Source organism: Protopterus annectens, chromosome 7.part0, assembly GCF_019279795.1.
Source record: "Protopterus annectens isolate FY-2018-M chromosome 7.part0, PAN1.0, whole genome shotgun sequence".
In the NCBI taxonomy this organism is placed as follows: domain Eukaryota; kingdom Metazoa; phylum Chordata; order Ceratodontiformes; family Protopteridae; genus Protopterus; species Protopterus annectens.
In genome coordinates, this window is record NC_056739.1 from 245,542,460 (window position 1) to 245,562,494 (window position 20,035).

The window sequence follows — 20,035 nt, forward strand, 5'->3', positions numbered from 1 at the left end:
AGATTTAGAAATATAGATGTATGAAAAAGGTAGAGGACATAATGTTCAGAATGTAATGACTGTCCTGGAACTGATGTAAGCAAGTGTGTAAATGTATAAAAGTCATTGTTCCTGTCCTCTTCAATAAACACGTCACACCAAATGATATTTGACGACCTTTATTAAACTTCCATAAACATAAATTTACTGAACAATATTTTAATTTCTTAATTACAGCATGAACATTCATATAACTATTTGCTAGGGCAGCATAATCTCACTTACCATAACCAAATAAGCAGCATCCTCACCTCTGCTTGCTAACTTTTATTTATCAAGCAGCCTCCTCACCTCTGCTCACTTACCTTTACTTAGCAAGCAGCATCCTATCACTCAATTTCATTCCCCAATCCATTCAATTAGACATCCAACACCAGAAGGGGAAGAGAAGAGGGACAAACCTGCCCATCTTCTCTGCCAGCCAGCCTGACCCAGGCTGTTCCCCTTCATTCACTCCAAACCTTCAGCAAACCCTCCAAAACAAACCTAAGTGTACATTAATGAGATGACATCAAAATCATTCAGGTGTACTCCAGCCACTAAACTGGATATCTATCACCAACATCCCAATGCCCTAACATATAAATACCCAAAGCAGCCAGTAGCCTAATTAGCCTAAAATTGACAAACTGATGAGTCCTCTCCAAAGCCAAAATAAGTGTGGCACTACCTCCGACCACACAATACACATACCTGAGTATAACCGCTTTAAAATAAATAGATCCTCACTTATCCTAACTACCCACTGTAACTTAAAAATCATTCCTAAATCATTACTGGCCGAATTTACCACCAAGACTCAAAGGAGCCCAATGCCACCCAAAACAATGCCAGCCCAGTTACATGCCATCTGGCCTAACTGTAGCCGCATTTGCTGCCCATTGGATACAAGAATGACCAATGACCAACATGAGATTCCCTTTCCTAGAAAATTAATTTAATACTAAGCCAATTACCGTACCCGATTAAATAATATAAGATAATAAAGCATCTGATGGCCAGTAACCTCCCTCTTAATGACTTCAATTAATCTGCCTTCCCCTCGTTAAATCTTCCAATGCACATAGAATGAGTGGAAAGCATCTCTTCAGGGGAAACCAGCACCAAAAGCTCTCCTCATCATATATACAAACTGATGACATGTCCTTACCTTGCCCCTCACCCATCAAAATGACTTCCTGAGTAATCCCTATTTGAAACGCAGCAGCCTGTTAGCCCAACCCACCGGACACAACCAATCATCCCTGTTCTTTCCTAATAGTATCTGCCTCCTTTTCTCCAACTGATCCATTTTAGATCTACACAACAAAATATGAACAGAAGCAAAAAAAACACTGAAACATCCTGGCAATCTAGTAACCAAAACAACTCAGACACCCTAAGAGCTCCATAATACATCCATAAAGTAAACTTCACCTATAAAGTATAGTTCAATGAATCTCCATTTACTATTGTTAATCCCGGCAAAAAAAAACATTCAAAACCTATCTTGTCAAATGCTATCATCTGTCAGTCTTCATACTATCAACCCTACCCTTAACCCTTCAGCATACAAAGTATTGTCCAAGATTTATTAAAGTCACATAACCCTGTCACCCATGCAGCTATACTAATCACAGCTAAGTCCACCTTGACCGAATGAACTGCCTTACCTTGTTCTCAAGCCTGAACCAACTGTCTCAACAACAATCTTTTCCACCAAACCTCTTCTTCCTTAGGCAGCTGCAACACAAATTTAACAAAATCTTACAATGCCCTACCATGCACCTTCCTTTTAAAAGTTGCCCGTGATTCCTGTACCAAGCATCTCATCCTTCCAACCCAAACTGACACCTCATCTAGCAACACCAGTGTCTTTTACCACTGCCATATTGTCCAAATGAAAATTAACCCCCCCCACACAACTTCTCCTGCTATACCTTCAATGGCAGCCAAACTGGAAATAACTCCAAACATTCAATGTTCCTCCTCCAATTAACCTTTCATCTTGCCGGCCAGCAAGCCATAAACCATTCCCTTCCAAAATATGCCCCCATTCCAATACTTTCTATCACATCTGTAAGCAATTGCAAATCCTCTTGAATTACTCAATCCACCTGCCAAAGCCTTACCATTAAACTGCTCCAAAAAGACAGCCACAATGTTAAATTAGCATGCACCAACTTATTAACCCTCAAGCAATGATGTTTGCTTTTCCCCCTGTTCAACAAAAAGGCCACAAATCCACAAAAGGAATGACCCAGGTGAACTGGCAAACATGCAGACTTCAAGAACCTGAAGAGCTCCTTGACGTCCATAATCCACACCTTGTCCTTTGATTTCCCCCACTGAATCTTTTCTTTCAAATGTGTTACCTTTGCATCTGGTAAACAAAACAAACCATAACCTGCATCCACTAGTAATCCCAGAAAACAATGTCTTGCTTCAACATTCTAAGTTCTACCTAGCCACTGGAACATCCACTTCCTCACACATCCCAAAAACACCCACACACCTTCCAGTGCTCAGTCAAATTCTTCACTAAGCTTTAAGAATTCATCCAGATAACATACCATCTCTTGGCAGCCTACCCACTGCTGCTAAATCCAATGGAGAACAGTGATAAACCTCTCAAAGTAACACAGGCCACCAAGTATCCCATCAGCATAGCCTTGTCAAAGTATAATTTAAACCCAACTAGCCTTCCCAGCAATGGACACTCTTCCTCTAAAACTGGTAACAAATGAAAAATGGAGTCAATATCTGCCTTCGCCAACCATGAGTCCATAAACTCCCAAATGACCTACACTATATCATCCAAAGACGCATAACTGACTTTACTTCATCTCCCAAAATAAAAACATACACAGAATTCCCCTCAGAATAAGACCAATGGTCAATCAAATAAAATTCCCTGACAACATACTAGGAGCCAACCACAATGGAGAAACTTTAAAACTGTTAAAGAGAGGAAAGCTGTTAAAGGAAGGAATATCAAACAGACCCAGTAACCTATCTCACCACCATTCCTACTCCATCAAGCCTTCCAAAATTGCTTCCTTCCCCTGCAAGGAATGCAGATTCCTACAAATTGACCCCATCTCTCCCACCCTTGATTTATTAGAAAATCCCTCAGAATACCCTTCAATCAATTCATCTACAACTGCTGAATCAGGAAGTTGCAGGAGTAGCTGATACAATATCTGTACGTTAATGGGAAAATGCATCCCCTGGTCTTTCATTTCACCCATGAAAGGACACCCTCCTCTTCCAACCCCAAAAATCCCCCTACACTGACTACCCTGACATCCAGGAAATGACAAAGTTAACCCACTTGATTTAGGCTGTTGCAATGTTACCCAACATGCCTTCCAGTCTTCCACCTGCACAGCTGAGTGCATACCCGCACACTTCGAACAGATGTGCAAAAACCTACACACCACCCACAAGTAAAACCCTACATTAAAGGACCATCATACCACCATCCTGACACCCCACAACTTAGACTTGTAACTGTTAGCAGGGGATGGTTGTTATCTACCATAGTGATTAGCCAAATGTCAGGATGTCTCACATCCCAGCGCAGTGACAGATCACCGCCTTCCACTTTTAAAACTACTGAATATACAACAACCAGGCATTCCCCACCCACAGATGCTGTGCTTTACAGATTTTTGAAAATAAGCCAAGAGCGGTAAGACCAAGGTGGCATCCTTCTCCATCTAAAACAACCATGTAATAAATGAAGCCTTATACCCAGTTGTCCCCTGATCTTGGCCACAATCTACCTATTCTCCTCTGCCTCAAGGCTGCTAAAGCTACCAAAGGTCTTTACTGTTTGCAGATCCTGATTCCGTCAGAAGGTGGACCCCATTCACATCAATTAATTCAAAATATTAACATGCTCTCCCTTCCAGATCTTTAATTTAACTAAAAGCTGTATGTGATGGGGTCAAAAGACCCCCGCTTGCCCCTGGGCCTGCTTAGCTAACCAATCATCCAGCTGGGTCCCAAAGTCTGACCCAACATCATGCTGTTGTGACTCCACCCCACCTGTGGATGCCCCCAAACTCCCCATAATTAAACCTAAACACCTGTTTCACCCTGCCCATGGTGTACATCATCTTCACCTGTCCCCACACTACTTCCAAACTGCACCAAGTCTGACATGCCTAAATGATCACCTAACAATATATGATTACCTGTGACCTCATTGTGCTCTGTTCCAGTATCCATCACCTGTTAAGTCCACTTCTTTTTGGGCCACCAGTTGATGCCAACTCTTCACTTCCACCATCTCACCGAGTCTTAAAAGTTCCCTTTCCTTAAAGTTCTACACTAAAGACTCTGCCATCCATTCAGCATTAGGAATGTCTAAGTGATATCCCTGGTAAATAGAGAAGCATCATATTAGTTCATTAAATTATCTTTTTTTTTGAAAAGTAAGCCAGCCTATTTTACTGATCCTATGACTTTCCTAGTCGAGGTGTTAATAAGCTGTTCATATGTGTTCTACATATTGCCCATTTGTTCCATCTGATGAGGGCTAGTGTTCAACACAGAAATCAATTTAATGTACAAAGTCAATACAGTAGTGCAAAAGTGAGACATGACAGCATAATTATACCATACACTGACAAACCAACAATATTCACCAAGTGCACAGGAGTAAGGATAGGAGCTCCAAAAATAAAACTTCAACCTGGTTTCCCTTGTTTTCCTTTCCTGGTTATTTGCGCCAAATAAGTGCACCTGGGCTGCCCTGAAAATAAGCATTTGGATTTTAAATATATATATTAAAAGGCTTCTAAGCACTAAGGATGGTTTTGGAAAACCAATTTCAACAGGAAGAAAAGGGACTTTTCCATGTGGCAACTGTATGGCTTGTGGACATATAGATAAAAGCAATGTTTTCAGACATCCTAATACAGATCGTGAATACATATTTGAATGCAAAGTGACCTGTACTTCCAAGAACATAGTTTATTTGGCAACTTGTAGAAATTGCACTTCATTCTATGTTGGAAAAATGAACCATATTTTTTAAAAAAGGATACTGTGACATTTGAATGATATATGCAAGGCAGACATGCACAATGCACTAGCAGTTCACGTTAAGAATTTTCCGAACCATAGTTTTAATTTCAAAGCCATTGATCAGATTCATAGTAAGATCAAGCGAGGAGATATTGCCACTAATACTGAATTATGTGAAGTAAGGTGGATTATTAACTTACGAGCGGATTGCCCTCCAGGCTTGAATGCTTTCATACCTTTAAAGCCTATTTTAAATACTAGGAGACCTAGTATTACGTAAAGAGAAGGTGTGTTGCACTAATAGTAAAGTCATTGGCTGTTACTTTCTTTGAAAAAAGGCACCATTTAGTATTTGGAAGCTTATTGGCTGAGATCCATGTTAAAAGGAAAAGATGGAGTCCCTATTTGATATGATCTGAAGAAGGTTTTACCAAAAGCGCTTATCGAGTTATTTTGGGACTTTACAGGTAGCTGAACCAGCTAATATTATTTACAGAAATATTTCTATATCTACGTACTGCAAGGCATTTGAGCTGCATTTAGCCTTTGACAGCGTGGAAGTTCTATTTACAATATATGCAGCTTCAGCAATTGATTTATTTTTCACGGGAAAGATCAGCAGCAGTTGAGGACTTTGTGGCTTGTGACTCTATGTGCCATTTTGGTAAATATTTGCCATTAAGAGGTTTTCATTCTATATTTTGGATCCAAACTAAGATTTTAACCTTTGAATCGGACACAGGCCATGAAGTTTTGAATTTTTGAGTTCTATATATGCTCGCTTATTGAGCTTTTAATTGTTTTTTAATAAAATAGGACCGAATGGTCTTTGAAAATTACATTTTTTCTTCTGGTGGAATTTGTTTTATCTAACTGGACCGAAAGGTTTGATTTATTCTATTTAAAGCATCATGAAAGTGATTCTGTTACAGCTGTGGAGCTACGGCTTGATTTTTTCATTACAGATTTTTTGTTTACTAGCCGTTGCGTTAGTAGTGAGCTATACATTTTCTTATTATTGTTTTCCTTTCCTGGTTATTTGCACCAAATAAGTGCACCTGGGTTGCCCTGAAAATAAGCGTTTGGATTTACCTAGTTAAAACATACTGGATACTGGTGATTGTTTACCAGAATGAAACACGTTCCAGATCACTCGTTCACTACAGTAGTATGCATTTTCACACTAATAAAAAGCATCATGCCATGCTGTACCACATAGTTAAGGATGGGGCCGATGGATCAAACAATCCCAGAAACGGTCTACAGGTGATAGCAAAATGATATGGTCCAGTGCTTCATAACCCAACAAATGTCAACATTCTCCCCCACTTATCACATAGCTACAGGAGTGAAGGAAATACACCCTTATCTAAAGTTTAAATGGGTTCCACCCCTGTGGTGTACAAAATACGTCCTTTCCAACAATTTAGTCAACTACCGAAAACATACATCTTAATTTTCTTTTCTACTACCACTACTCCCTCACCAGCCCTCTTCAGAATATAGCACTTTAAAACACTGCTTTTGACTGTGTAGCTGCTTTAACTTTTTGAAATGTTTGCACAAAATGACCGTCAACCCTTCATTTTATGATCTTTATGACAGACAGATATTCAAACAACCTCACTTATGTTTTTAAAGTGCTTTACAAATAACTACTTCACCATCTGCCAGCACATTACAAACAACTTGTGGTCCAGCTAAAGTATCAGCTAACCACCACCAATGTAGTCAATGTACATAAGCAAAAACCCATTTTAATGTCTTAAATTATAACAAATAAGCTATGATTGTTTTGATAAACAGTCAGTTAAATCACATTAATGTGTTGAAAAGTCATTGGAATCTTTCTTATTAAATTCTTTTCAAGGTCCTCTTCCAAAGGAAAATACTGCAAACTTTCTCTTGTCTGCCACAACCCCCCCCCCCTTTCATTTAGCTATCGCTTCTTCATATATTGTATATTTTTCTTAAAACAACTTGGATGATAGAAATGGCAAACATGGGTTAGCACTCAAACATGCAGGTGCGGTTAACAGCTGTCACTCACTGGTGCCTTCCTGCCCATGAAACTCACTATATAACACTTACCATCCAGCTTGGAACCAGCCCAGCAGAAAACTGGCCATTGCCTGACCTACCATCACCAACAAACTGACGTTTTACCTGGATCAGATTAGGTGAAACAAAAGAGCCCTACCTACGGAATCCTGTCTTAATGGCAACATAAATTAATTCTCTGAAATATGCCAGTGAAGAAACTCAGAGGTCTCCCTAATGAACAAATGACCAATAAAGCTAATGGCATTATAAGACCCCTGCCTTTCATGAAATAATGCAGCCTATGTGACCCCAGTAAACTAAACCCCATTACAGGCCGAACAACAGCACAATTAACCTGGAACTCAAAAACAACAACAGAGGAAAAAAAACACAATCATTACCCACCTACTCCATGCCTGCTATTGTCAATCCAAGACTTACCTGTCCACTGAATTACTTACTGGTGGTCTGGACGTTAACTCACCACTTAGTAAGTTTACTGCAAAAGCTGATCCCTTACCCAGTTACACTCAAACAAATCCAGTTAATCCCCTCCTTGTACTTGCCTTATTTCCTACCAGTCTTCCTACTTTCCCAATTTAACCCTTTCATCTCCACCACACTAACTTTCTTCCACTACCATCTTAACTCCCATTACTATTCCGACCTGACCCTCACCTGAAGATGTCCCTAGACAAATCTGTATGTATCCAAATGTCATTTATCACTTAGTACAGTTAACATTATAAATGGGAATATGTGGTAAATAGTTAGCCTATTTTAACCAATAAAAAGTTGTACTTATTTCTAGAATCAGGTAATGTGGAATCTTTAACATAGACAGATTCAGATTTGACAACAAATGTTCTTTTTCTGAAGAGTGTGTGTGTACCTGTGTGTGCATGTGTGGGAGGGACCATTTTTCTGTCTTTTTCAGACCACTGCATCCATTTTTTCCCTCCACAAGTGGATTATTTGTTCCTTCATATAGTGGAGACCTGATAATGTGAATTTCATAGAGGGATTTTATATTGTGTAGGCAGTTGAGTTAAACTTTGATATATGCAGTTAATGCTACATGCATGTCACATACACACTTCTGTGTTCATGCCCACAAATAAAACTGCTTCAGCACTTCCAAGACTGCACCAAATCAATAGTACATGCAATGAGCAGTAACACTTCAGTTACAACTAGAAATGGTTTAGCTATGGCAAAACCCCACACCATCACTAACAGGAAAGAGAGCTGGCAAAGGACAGTCAATCACTATCCACCTCGGGCAGACTCAACCACTCACCAAATATGCTAAGTAAATCCAACTCTCTCGGATCACAATCAGAGATAATAATTACTGGTTGGCAGAGGGTAAAGATTTGGGAAAATTAAACAGGTCTGCAAAAATCTGTGAGCTGCGGTTTAATGATAAGAAATTCAAAGTTTTACTCTTAGGCCATAATAACCATAGTATATGGAAAAGTGTGGCAGGAGTGAAGCTAATATTAAAAGATCAGGAAAATGCTGCATAAGTATGTACTAGATGTAGGCTGCATAAAATGGCTGTATTGTGAAAAAATAAATGTTGTAATGAATTATGAACTTTGATTAAAGAAGACATCAGAATACAACTTTTCATGTATACAGTTTGTGACATCATTTTAGGGAAACTACATCACACTGTTATAGTGGGTAAAAGGTAGGGAGGACAAATAATATAAGCAGAGACTAAAGGAACTCACACTTTTGCCTTTTGAGACCAGAGGAAACAAGGTGAAAAGACTTGATTGCATAACATTACTGAAGGCTATAATGGAATCATTCTAAACAAAAAGGACAGAAGAGCGAGCATAATTAATAAACATCAGAATTTAAGCAGCAGCCTTTCCCTGTATCTGCAAAAGCATTTATCCACAGAAAAGTAAATTGAAGTCCACTATATTCAACCATAAACATGGGAAGTGGTGGAAAAGGAAAAACAAACAAAAACAAACACAAAAAAAGATGAAAACAAAGCGATACAGAAGAAGGAAATAGCCGAGAGTATTTAATGTTCCAAAATTATGTTCCAAAACACTGGACACACAAGACACAAGCGATACTAAGTTAGCACAAAGAATCTTAGTATTTTTTAAAAACATAGCCTAGTAACGTTACATTACAAAACATACAAATACATTACATTAGGCCAATGGTGAAATATGCAATTAAAAATTAAAATAATCAATAAAAACAATGAATTGATTAAAAGTTAAAAACGCTTTCAAAAAAATTAAACTTATCACTTTAAATTCAATAATACACATTAAATAATAGCAAAATATTAAAATCTTTTCCATAAAATAGTTGTATAATATAAAATCTGTTTTACCCATAAAAAAAAATTAAAAACATTTTGAGGTCATTTTTAAAAAACCATAATATCCTACTACCCTCCTCTGTAATTTATATATAATAATTTTAAAACTGATTTAAAAACTGGAGGATAGATATCATATCATTCCATTTAAGTTTCTATTTCAATATAATTTATAATAACTCTCTATATTCCTATATTCTTACCCCCCCCCCCCCTACCCCCTAATTTCTCTTTTAAAAAACAAAAAAAAAAAAAAACTTGTGGGCAGGTTAAAGTATAGTTAAAAAAGTGCATTGTTCATGTTATGCTTACATAATTTCATAAAGTATTATTATTCTTAGCTTTTGAGCTTTTTCTCCGTTTTACCACACCACAATGATGACAGATTGAACAAAGCAACCATACCATTACCCATAATTAATACAGTTGGAAAAGAGTGGCTGTTGGTATTTAATATCTTTAGGAATAGATGATAACTAGATATTTATAATATGTGAACATTGTGAACAACATGTATTTACTCCATCTTTTTTTGAATTTTCTTTGACTTCTTGAACCACTAACTCCAAACTCTTTAACCCATTAAAGTTAGTATATAAGTAAATTTAGTTAGTATCCCTTCTATAATTGTTTTTTTTAAATTTTTGAATAATTTTTTTTTGTTTAAAAAGCTTTTTTCTTCTATATTATATATTGGTTTTAATAAAATCCATATAATATATCTCATCCCTTCAATCATTAGATAATATTAAATAGAATTATTAGTTAGTATCATCACTCAATATGAGAACTTAAACCTTTCTCCACCTTCAACCTCTTTCTTCAAACTCTTCATCACTAATTCACTTACTTCTCGAAACTTCACAAACACATTTGGGTAACAAATCATTCTTCAAAAAAATATTTTGATCCTTCAAATTCCTTTATCTTATTCTGTAATCTTGAGGAGTCATATGACTTTTTTTTGAAAGTTTGTTGCCCACTATTTGAGTGTTTAGAAAGTCCTGAAGAAAAGAAAGATGAGTTGGTTTTAGAAAAAATATTTAGAATAAATCACTTTAGATGAAAGATCAAATGATATAAAAATATCTAAATAAATTAAAATTTGAAATCAAAATATAAAAAATTGAAAAAAAATTAAAAAATCTCAAAAAAGAATCAATCTAGAAATCTTCAAAAAATCTTTAAACATAAAAAAAAAAAAGTCAACAATTACAAAAACAAAAAACAAACACAAACAATTAAAAAATAATGAATCAGTGACAAACAATTTTTTTTTTCCCACACCAATTTTAATTATATGGTGTACAACTCTTTCCTTCATAACCTTCTTTCTTGCTTATAAAATTCCTTCAAAGAAAATACATTAAATTGTTCTTAAGAACCATTTCCATTAATAACAGGCTTGTTGCCAAGTCCTGTGAACTTACCAACTACTCTCATACTTTCTTAGAAAGCCATAATAAACCAGTTCACATAGGAATAGGTTATAAAAGTATGGGAATATCCAAAGGTAGTATAAGTAATGCCTAAAAAAGGTAATACAATGCTTAAAAAGTGTAAAAGTCTGAAAAAGAGTGTATTGTTAACAACCCTAACTTGAGAGTGTTTTTCAACACATTGAACAGAGAGGTAGTAATGGAACCTTATGGAAAAATCCATAGAAACTTACATGTGATCCATAGGGTCCTTATAATCTTTTGGAATGCCAAATACTGATGAACAATAATAAGGAATTGTTAAAAATAATTTGTCTAACAACAAATCATTTAATGTCTGATTAAATTAGATCATTTTATATTAACTTCATTTAAAGAAGATAATTTATTTTAGGATCATTTCAATCATTGGATTATTTTATTATATTTACAAACATATATTTCATAATATATATACCATATCTATTGTTCAGCATAAGTTTTAAGCCCAGCTTTGTTTTATTTTACCCTGAAAATCTGATTTGTGAAGTTAGTAAAGAAGTAATTGAAGGTAGGAAAGAGAGGTTTGCCCCCATTTTGGGTTGTGATGAAGGACCTAACTCTTGTTATAATTCTAATACTTCTACTAATGATTGGGATGAAACATATGTTATGGATTTTACAGGGGATTCAGGATATATAAAACAAACTGTCTCTAGAGAATGGGAACGTTTTAAACAAATTTTGGAACTTAAACAAATTCATAGTCAACCTTTAAAATGTACTTATAGAAGAGATACTAACTTTAAGAAGTTATTTGAGTTAGGAGGTGGTTCAAGAGTTCAAGGTACATCCAAAAGATTGGGGACCTTTAAATGTGGTTTATGTTCCCAATGTTCACATATTATAAATGTTTCCAGTATCTATATTCCTAGTAGGAATAAACATATTAAAAGCCACTCTTTTTCCAACTGTAATACTAATGGTGTGGTTTATCTAGCTCTTTGTTCAATCTGTGGATCATTTTATGTTGGTCAAATGGAGAGAAAGCTCAAATTAAGAATATATGAACACTTTTATGAAATTAGTAAGCATAACATGAACAATGCACTTTTTAAACATACTTTAACCTGCCCACAAGCCTCCTTTGTTTTTTTTTGTAATTGAAACAGTGGCTAGAGAAATTAGGGGGGGGGTATGTGGGAGACAAAACTCGAATATAGAGAGTTATTATGGCAAATTATATTGGAAGCTAATAGAAACCCTGGTTTAAATGATATGATATCTATCCTTCCAGTTTTAAAATTAAGGCGTACTAAATTATAAATTTCCACTAGAGGGTAGTATAGGATTATAATTGGTTTAAAATGACCTTCAAAATGTTTTTAATTGATTTTTATGGGTACAAAACAGATTTTATATTATACATCTATTTTATGGAAAAGATTTTAATATTTTAATATTCAAATATAAACTATTATTTTTATAAACTTGTGTATTATTGATGTTAAAGTGATAAGGAAATTATATTTGAAAAGGTTTTTAACTTTTAATCAATTCACATCTTTTAATTGAATTATTGATTTGTTTAATTGCTATGAATTCATTGGTGCATTCATTTAAACAGATGTATTTAATTGTAATGTTACCTAGGCTTGGTGTTTGCTATCTGATGAAGATTTTCAAAAACATACTTTCTGTGTGTAAAGCGTTAGTATCAAGCGTTACTTGTGTGTCCAGTGTTTTTGGAACATTAAATATTTCACTTTCATCAGCAGTCTCGGTCTGGACCCTTATTTGGTTCTCTACAGCGAACGTTTTTGTGTGGTTTTGATCCATGGAATACACTTTATGATTATATAATGGAGAAAGAGTGAACGAAAATATTCAAAAAGCAAGGCTCAAATGGAGATTAAGGAAGGGGAGAAACTGAAGTGAATATAGAAAAAAAAAGGAAAAAAATTATCCCAATGTCCAATACACAACATTCCATGACTTGCTACTCTCTATGGAATGTGGATCCCTTCCAAACATCTTTAAAAGGAAGTTTCCAATGTAGTTTCTATGGAAAATTTAGACTTGACAATTAAGGGATTTGGCTGGTAGAACCTAAGTGAAATTGATGCAGATTTTGAAAATTAGAAAGATGAAACCTTATACTCTGTGAGAATTTACACCTGTCACGGAGTGCATAACTTAATCTGCAGAGGTAAAATCTGTATATTAATTTTAAGTGGAAGGTTGCAGTCAAATTAGGGCTGGCATAGTATGATAAAAAGTTCCCCCTTAAAATGGTTTGTACACATATATCCCCTTATATGAATTTTAACTTAACCTACCTGCACCTAACCTAACTCTATAACCCACCTAAAAAAAACATAAAGCTCCTATACACACTCACCCTACCCTAAACCTAACTCACTTCACTCCACACTCACCTACCCCAACTAATACACTATCACTACCTTACCTTACCACCCTAACTCTCCACACACCACACACACTCACACCACACACGCTCACCTTTCCCACCCCACTCGCACACTTAACTCCTAACCTAACTCATATCCTACTGTCGCGCTCACTTACATCCGCCTTATGAGGTCCTATCGGTCGCTTAATCACCAATTTTAAGGGCGATTTACAGCAAACTACAAATTTAAAACATAATATGTGTTAGGACAAATGTATAACAGGAAGTTTTTAAACTGACTAATTATTTATTAATGTATTCCATGATGAAACTAGCTTGGACTGGTTGTTTGGACATGAAGTCTGCATATTTAAACAATTGTTTTAATTTCTTCCAAATGACTCTGAGGAAGCCAGATGATTACTGGAGAAAGTGCTTAGTCGTTTGGGGTTGTACTCAATAAAGTGAAGCTTTCCTGGCCGTTTTTGGTTTATTTTTTGTTTTTAAGGTTATTAGTTTAATCCTTGTTGGGTACTTTATGTGGTTTTAATAAACAAGACATACTTTGTAAAGATACCTGAGGGATGTTTGGATCCTATTTGTTCTTAGCATTTCATTCATAGCTTAAGTGACTTTTCATCTAACTGAATAAAAAATAATCCTGCCATTTTATTCACCTAGACCGTTATTTCATGCAATAAGGAGATTTAACATTTTATTTCAGTAAAGTAAGATTGTAACTATGATGTATGTGGCAATGGATGAAAGCAGTTTAATAGTGACTTGAGTTTTTCCTGAGGGAAACAGCCTCAGTTTAACTTAACAGCCATGTAACTAAAATAGGTGGCCCATCAGAATACTTTAACTTCAATTAGACCAAAGATGTGAGCATCTTGTTTCTCTCATTAGTGCATTCATTGTCTCTCTGGAGAGGAAGGGTCGATGCTGCTGTTGAGGTTTTCAGCAGGTGATTAATAGTACTATTTTAAACATGTTATTGTACCCTAGTTGTGTCTACATGTATCTTCAAATATTTCACAGAGAGCTGGGGTTTTAAATCTCAATACATCATACTGCCTCTCCCTGTTGATTTGTAGTGATGAAGTTTGTGTTAACAGAAGGAAACATACAGTGTCGGTAGATAAAATTTTCAATCACCTCCAACAATGACATGCAAAACAGCAAGAGCCTTTCCAGAATAGTAATAACACATACTCCTATTCCATCTGTATATGCTGTATAGCTAAATAAAGTGCATGCATTCTAGCAAAATGATAAAATGTCAGTAAAATGACACAATATGATAGTGTGCAGGCTTAAACCTAGTGGAGCTACTGTAGAAGTGCAAGGACTATGATGAGACTGTGTTACTAAGATTAAACTACCAGAAAAATAGCGATGGCTCAGGACATTGTAACTTATTCACGACAAATAAAACTGCAACAATGTGGTAACTGATGGAAAAGGGTAATTTGGAAAATAAGAGCAGTGATTGTTGCCACTGGCATCATAAGGTACTCTAGCAAACTAAGACACAGTTTTACCATGACAATAAGGGTCAAGATTAGGAAAACAAACATGTGAAAAGGGATCAGCAGAAAGCAATAGAAGAGACAAACATTATACTAGAGAGGTACAGCACAGCAGCACTGCAGTGAAAGGAAATTTGAGCAATGGAAACAATTTCCTTGTCAAATTAGTTAAAGTCCATTAAATTCATGACCTTATTCATTTTAATGAGATATGAAAAAAGTGGTTACAACTACTGCTAACAAAAAGGAGCTCTGTATGGCACAAGGAAATAAAGCCAAAACACTAATATCACACTTATCAAAATTAGCACAATCCAGCTGATGCTGAATATTAACCCTAACTTAGGCTAAATAGGTTCATACATAGGTTCATAGGTTCATACTAGGCTATCTGCCGAGGCATTTAGCAAGCCCCCCTATATAGTTTGTGGCTTCCCACCCCTTGCTTATATGACAAATACATGGAAAAGAGACCGAAATGGATAAAGTAGGTAAAACATAGTTCATGGTACCACTCATAATGACTATAATGCAGATCAACAAGGGAAAATGAGGAAGAACTAACACAAGAAGACTATAACAATATTCAGAAGGAATAATTCTGGTTAAATTCCTCTGAGTAGCATGTCAGAAGACTAAAGTGACATGGTGGAAGCAGCAGTATAACAAGGACAATAAATGTTAGCGTATGCAGGAAGATGATGCAGAAGCATGTGAATAGAATAAGGGAAATGTTGAAATGTATTTAATATGTTAGAATCATACACCAAAAAACAATGTTGTAAGCAATAACTGTGAAATAGTATACATTGTAAATAAACATGTCTAGGACAGAGACAGACTTTTATTTTACAGAATATTATCATTTAAAAATATTAAAACAAAGGATATACATACCACTGATCACCATTGCATAGTGTATGCTGTTAACATTTATTTATATAAAATGTTATCAGAACTAATGTCCTTTCCTACGACCGCTTATCCAATGGTGATGTTTTGTGTAGCTCATTGAAACTACAACTAAATATAAACTGTAGGCAGGTTGCTCTACAAATATATATCATGTTTCCTGTTGTGTTTGACTTCCTAAATTATATCATAATTAACCTTTAAAAATAATTTACTTAAATGCAGCTTAACTACAAAAGCAATTAGATTGTTCTGTGACAGCTTACTTCTCAAAATCCCATTAACCAATTATATCTAAATCAATTAGCAGTAGGTATCTATTAACCATAACACAGCTGCACTGAATTTTGTAAAACTTACAAAAGCTGAGATGAATTTAATTTTTAAATGAAATAGTGTGTATTAAATAAATATAACTATATTATTGTAAAAGCTGCTATTTATAAAGTGAGAAAATCACTTTTAGTATCACCACTCATAATACTAGTCTATACATTGGTTATTAAGTGGCTATTTTTGCTTAAGTAGCTGATGCCATGATAGCAAATGAAATGGATGTATCCAAAAGCACTTCCTTTGAGTTTGTATTATATCACAGATAAATAGGACTGTTTTCATCCAAAACACCTGAAAAGTGCATTTTTTGTTAGACTTAATCAGGTAGCAAGACTCAGCTGTACCAGTACATAATTCAATGAGCTGAGAAGCATGTTCACATCACTGTCCCTAACAGTTAAAACGATGAAAAGTAACAAAACAGTTGATTAAAAAATGCTACAAGACCACCAGGTGAAATATGAAGCAAAAGCAAGTATATCCTTTTAAAGTAGAAAATTTAACAAAATTAATTGAAGGCACTAAAAAAGTATAATCAAATAAAAAATGCACCAAACTGATAAAGCAGGAATCCAATGCAACAATGTATAATGCAGAAAAGAGATGTAGAAATGATATTTTTCATATGAATCAGATACTTAGCTTTTGAGTTTTGTGGGATACCTTGGACTTCACAGCAAACAAAATTCAGCTGACATTTTTCTTTCAGGGTAGAGCTACAAATTTGTCTTGACATACATATCACCATACACTTCACATTGCCGTAATGGGCCAGTTTGGCAAAAAACTGGAAATATCAGTTACAAAAATTCAATTTCTTCAGTACTGCATAAGCCATAGAAGAACAAAAAGGAAAGAGATGGAAGTTGCCACATTACTTCGCCTTTCTGAAGATGATCCTATAACAATATTTAATATGTTTATCCTTACTAAAAAGCAACAAAATAATTTGTCTGCTGCTAAGAGCATATTCCAGCAATACTGTGGTCATAAAAATAACCTGCCATGTATTCAACATTTACTTTTCACTAAGAGTCAAGAACAAAAAATGACTGTTTATGTAAATATGGCACGGAGGAAAAAAAAAACTAAAGATTGTGTTTGGAGAGCTATATAACACATTACTGAGAGCTAGAATGATATCTTTTGGCATAAAAAATGAGAACAGGAGCAGCAAACGTTTAACAGGCTATGAATTAGGTGTGGGAAAAGTTGTGCATGTGAGCAGAGTAGCAGAATTATATAGCATTTAAGTGAAGATGCTTGCTGATAACTTGAAGGTGTGTAAAATGAAAGTAAAAAAATGTTAAGTTAAAATAAAGAGAATAAATCTGTAAATCTGCTGGGGATAGTATAATATGAAAAATGTGTCCAACCACATGGCAGTAAAATGACTGAACATTTCTCTGTCATGGTGACACAGTTAGGCATCAAATGCAATCAGTTGCCTACATGCTATGATGTTCAAAGTGTTGTTATATGCATGATAAGAAGCCATGCCCTGCTGTAAAAAGAAAACAAAGAAACTATGGGCTACCTAATCATTCTTCTAACATATGTAAGACTAAAGAAAAGAAAAAAGAAGGCAGATAAAAGGAAAGTTTTTCCAAGCTGATTATTATGCTAGTGATACAATCATGGCTAACATTTTTTTTACATAAATCATCTTTATTAAAATTTTAGAAACACATTTGCAAATAATATAGCTTTCCATTCCAGATATACTTTTGTAACTGGATATCATGACATATACTGGCCCTCACATGCACTGATACTAAAATATACCATTTGTCTAGCCCACAAAGAAATAGCACATCTAGATGCAAATGTTCTTACTCACTCCAAACTCACTAATTGCCCCTTTGCATAAAGCATTATATCCTTTCCTTTCTTTTCTTTTTTTTTTTTGCATTTTTGAATGTTGCTGCAGTCTCTTCCTCTGTGTATCTATATATGTTTGTGTGTGTGTGTGTGTGTGTGTGTATATATATATATATATATATATATATATATATATATATATATGTGTGTGTGTGTGTGTGTGTGTTTGTGTGTATGTGTATATATATATATATATATATATATATATACATATATATATATATGTGTGTGTGTGTGTGTGTGTGTGTGTGTATATATATATATATATATATATATATATATATATATATATATAATACAAGGGTCTCTTCTAAAAACAAAGCAAGTGTTATGTGACTCCCACTCTTTTCAAACTTATGTTTATATATATAAAAACTTGTATGTATGTATATATGTATATATTAACAATCTACCATAGAAATTTGACTTCCATTTTGCCTATATACAGTTTACATTCATGATCTTATATCAGTAGGTTGCTCCTTACACACCACTCTGAAATGTTCAGGATAAACCAGTTGTATCTCTTTTATGCTTTCACTATGGGAAGAAATATCTGCAGAGTCATTTGACGTACAGTTGCTAAGTATTATACGACTGTTACACAGCTGTTAGCCCTTCACCTTTTACTGTCACCTGTTTCATCAACCGATCCTTAGTAGAAAACTGTGTAATTTCACTGATAGCTATTTTGTCTTATTTGACTGCTCTCCACATCTCCACATGTCATAGGCTTTATCAGTGCTTAAATCCAGGCCTCTGTTTTCACCAAGTAATTCTCTCAGCAAAATTTCCACAAACACTGTTAGGGCAGCCCTTTCTTGCAGTCCAGCAATTCAGAAATTTTCCCTGTGCAGCTTGTCCTCTTGCTTACCCAGCAGCATGACAACAGTAATTGTTGATATGCTGTCATGGCCCTTTTTATCTCATCACTCTCCTGTCAACGGTTCCTCCTACAGCCTTCCCATTCTAGTGTGAGGTCATCTAACTTTGTTAAGACTCAGTCTATATTAGTCACCATTTCAAAGGAAACTTCCCCATGCTTTAACTGTTCCTTTCTATACTATAATCTTTTATGACCTTCCTATTTAAACTTCTCATACATGAGTTTGAAATATTATTTTCTTACTCCATCTGGAATGAATCACCACCCCTCTATTAAGCTGATCCATAATGTGATAAAATCACTTATTTGTCCCTTGTGTAAAAATTCACAGCACTAATGAAATAGTCTGACTACTATGACTGTTAGTCCATAAAAACTCTGCAGGCTTTAATGTAAAAGAAAAAGGTAAGTGCTTTCACGGTGTACCCACCATGTCTTCAGATCATATAAATACAATAAAAACAAAATAAGTTATATAATAAGCTATTGTCAGACACACTGACGTCCCGCTCACCAGGCTGAATAAAGAGAAAGTCACAGTGAGCTGCCTGTCGGGCGCTAGGATCCGCCACATAACGCAAGCACTCATGTCACTCCAAAGCAAATACAAATATGACTCAGTCATTGTACATGCTGGTGTGAATGACCTGAGACGTACCTCCCTGGACTACATGAAAAGAGACATAGAGGAGCTCTCTGATCATGTAGCCCAGGCCAGTATGACTCTGACCTTGAGCAGCATCTTACCCTCACTCAGAATGATGCCACAGTACAAAGCCAAAATGATCGATTTTAACAATTGGCTAAAATTTTGGTGTCATTCTAAGGGGATCCAGTATCTGTCAGCCTGGGATGACATGCTCAACAAGCCACATTGCTTCGCTAGGGACGGCTTGCACCTTTCACCACTGGGCTTTTGGATATTGACAAAGGCTCTTGCCACCCCCATAGTGCCTTTTTTAGGCAAGGCTCAAAAGTCAAACCCACCTCCATAGACAGCACAAGAAACAAGAAACTAAGGGTAATGCTGCTAAACGCCAGAAGTCTTAACCTCAAGATGCATGCACTCGAAGCTCTCCTCAGTATGGAGAACATCGATATCTGTGCAGTGACAGAAACCTGGTTCAAGGCCCCAGCACTACCAGGTTATACCTCATATCATGCTTTTCGGCCCCAAAACCAGGACCAAACCACAAAAGGAGT

The 20,035-nt window shown here is 35.6% G+C and overlaps 1 protein-coding gene across 1 annotated transcript in view; it reads right to left on the reverse strand.

Annotated features, from left to right (window-relative positions):
- Positions 1–20,035, reverse strand: part of LOC122805932 (vomeronasal type-2 receptor 26-like) — a 225,905-nt gene that overhangs the window by 103,081 nt on the left and 102,789 nt on the right. The window lies entirely within an intron of this gene.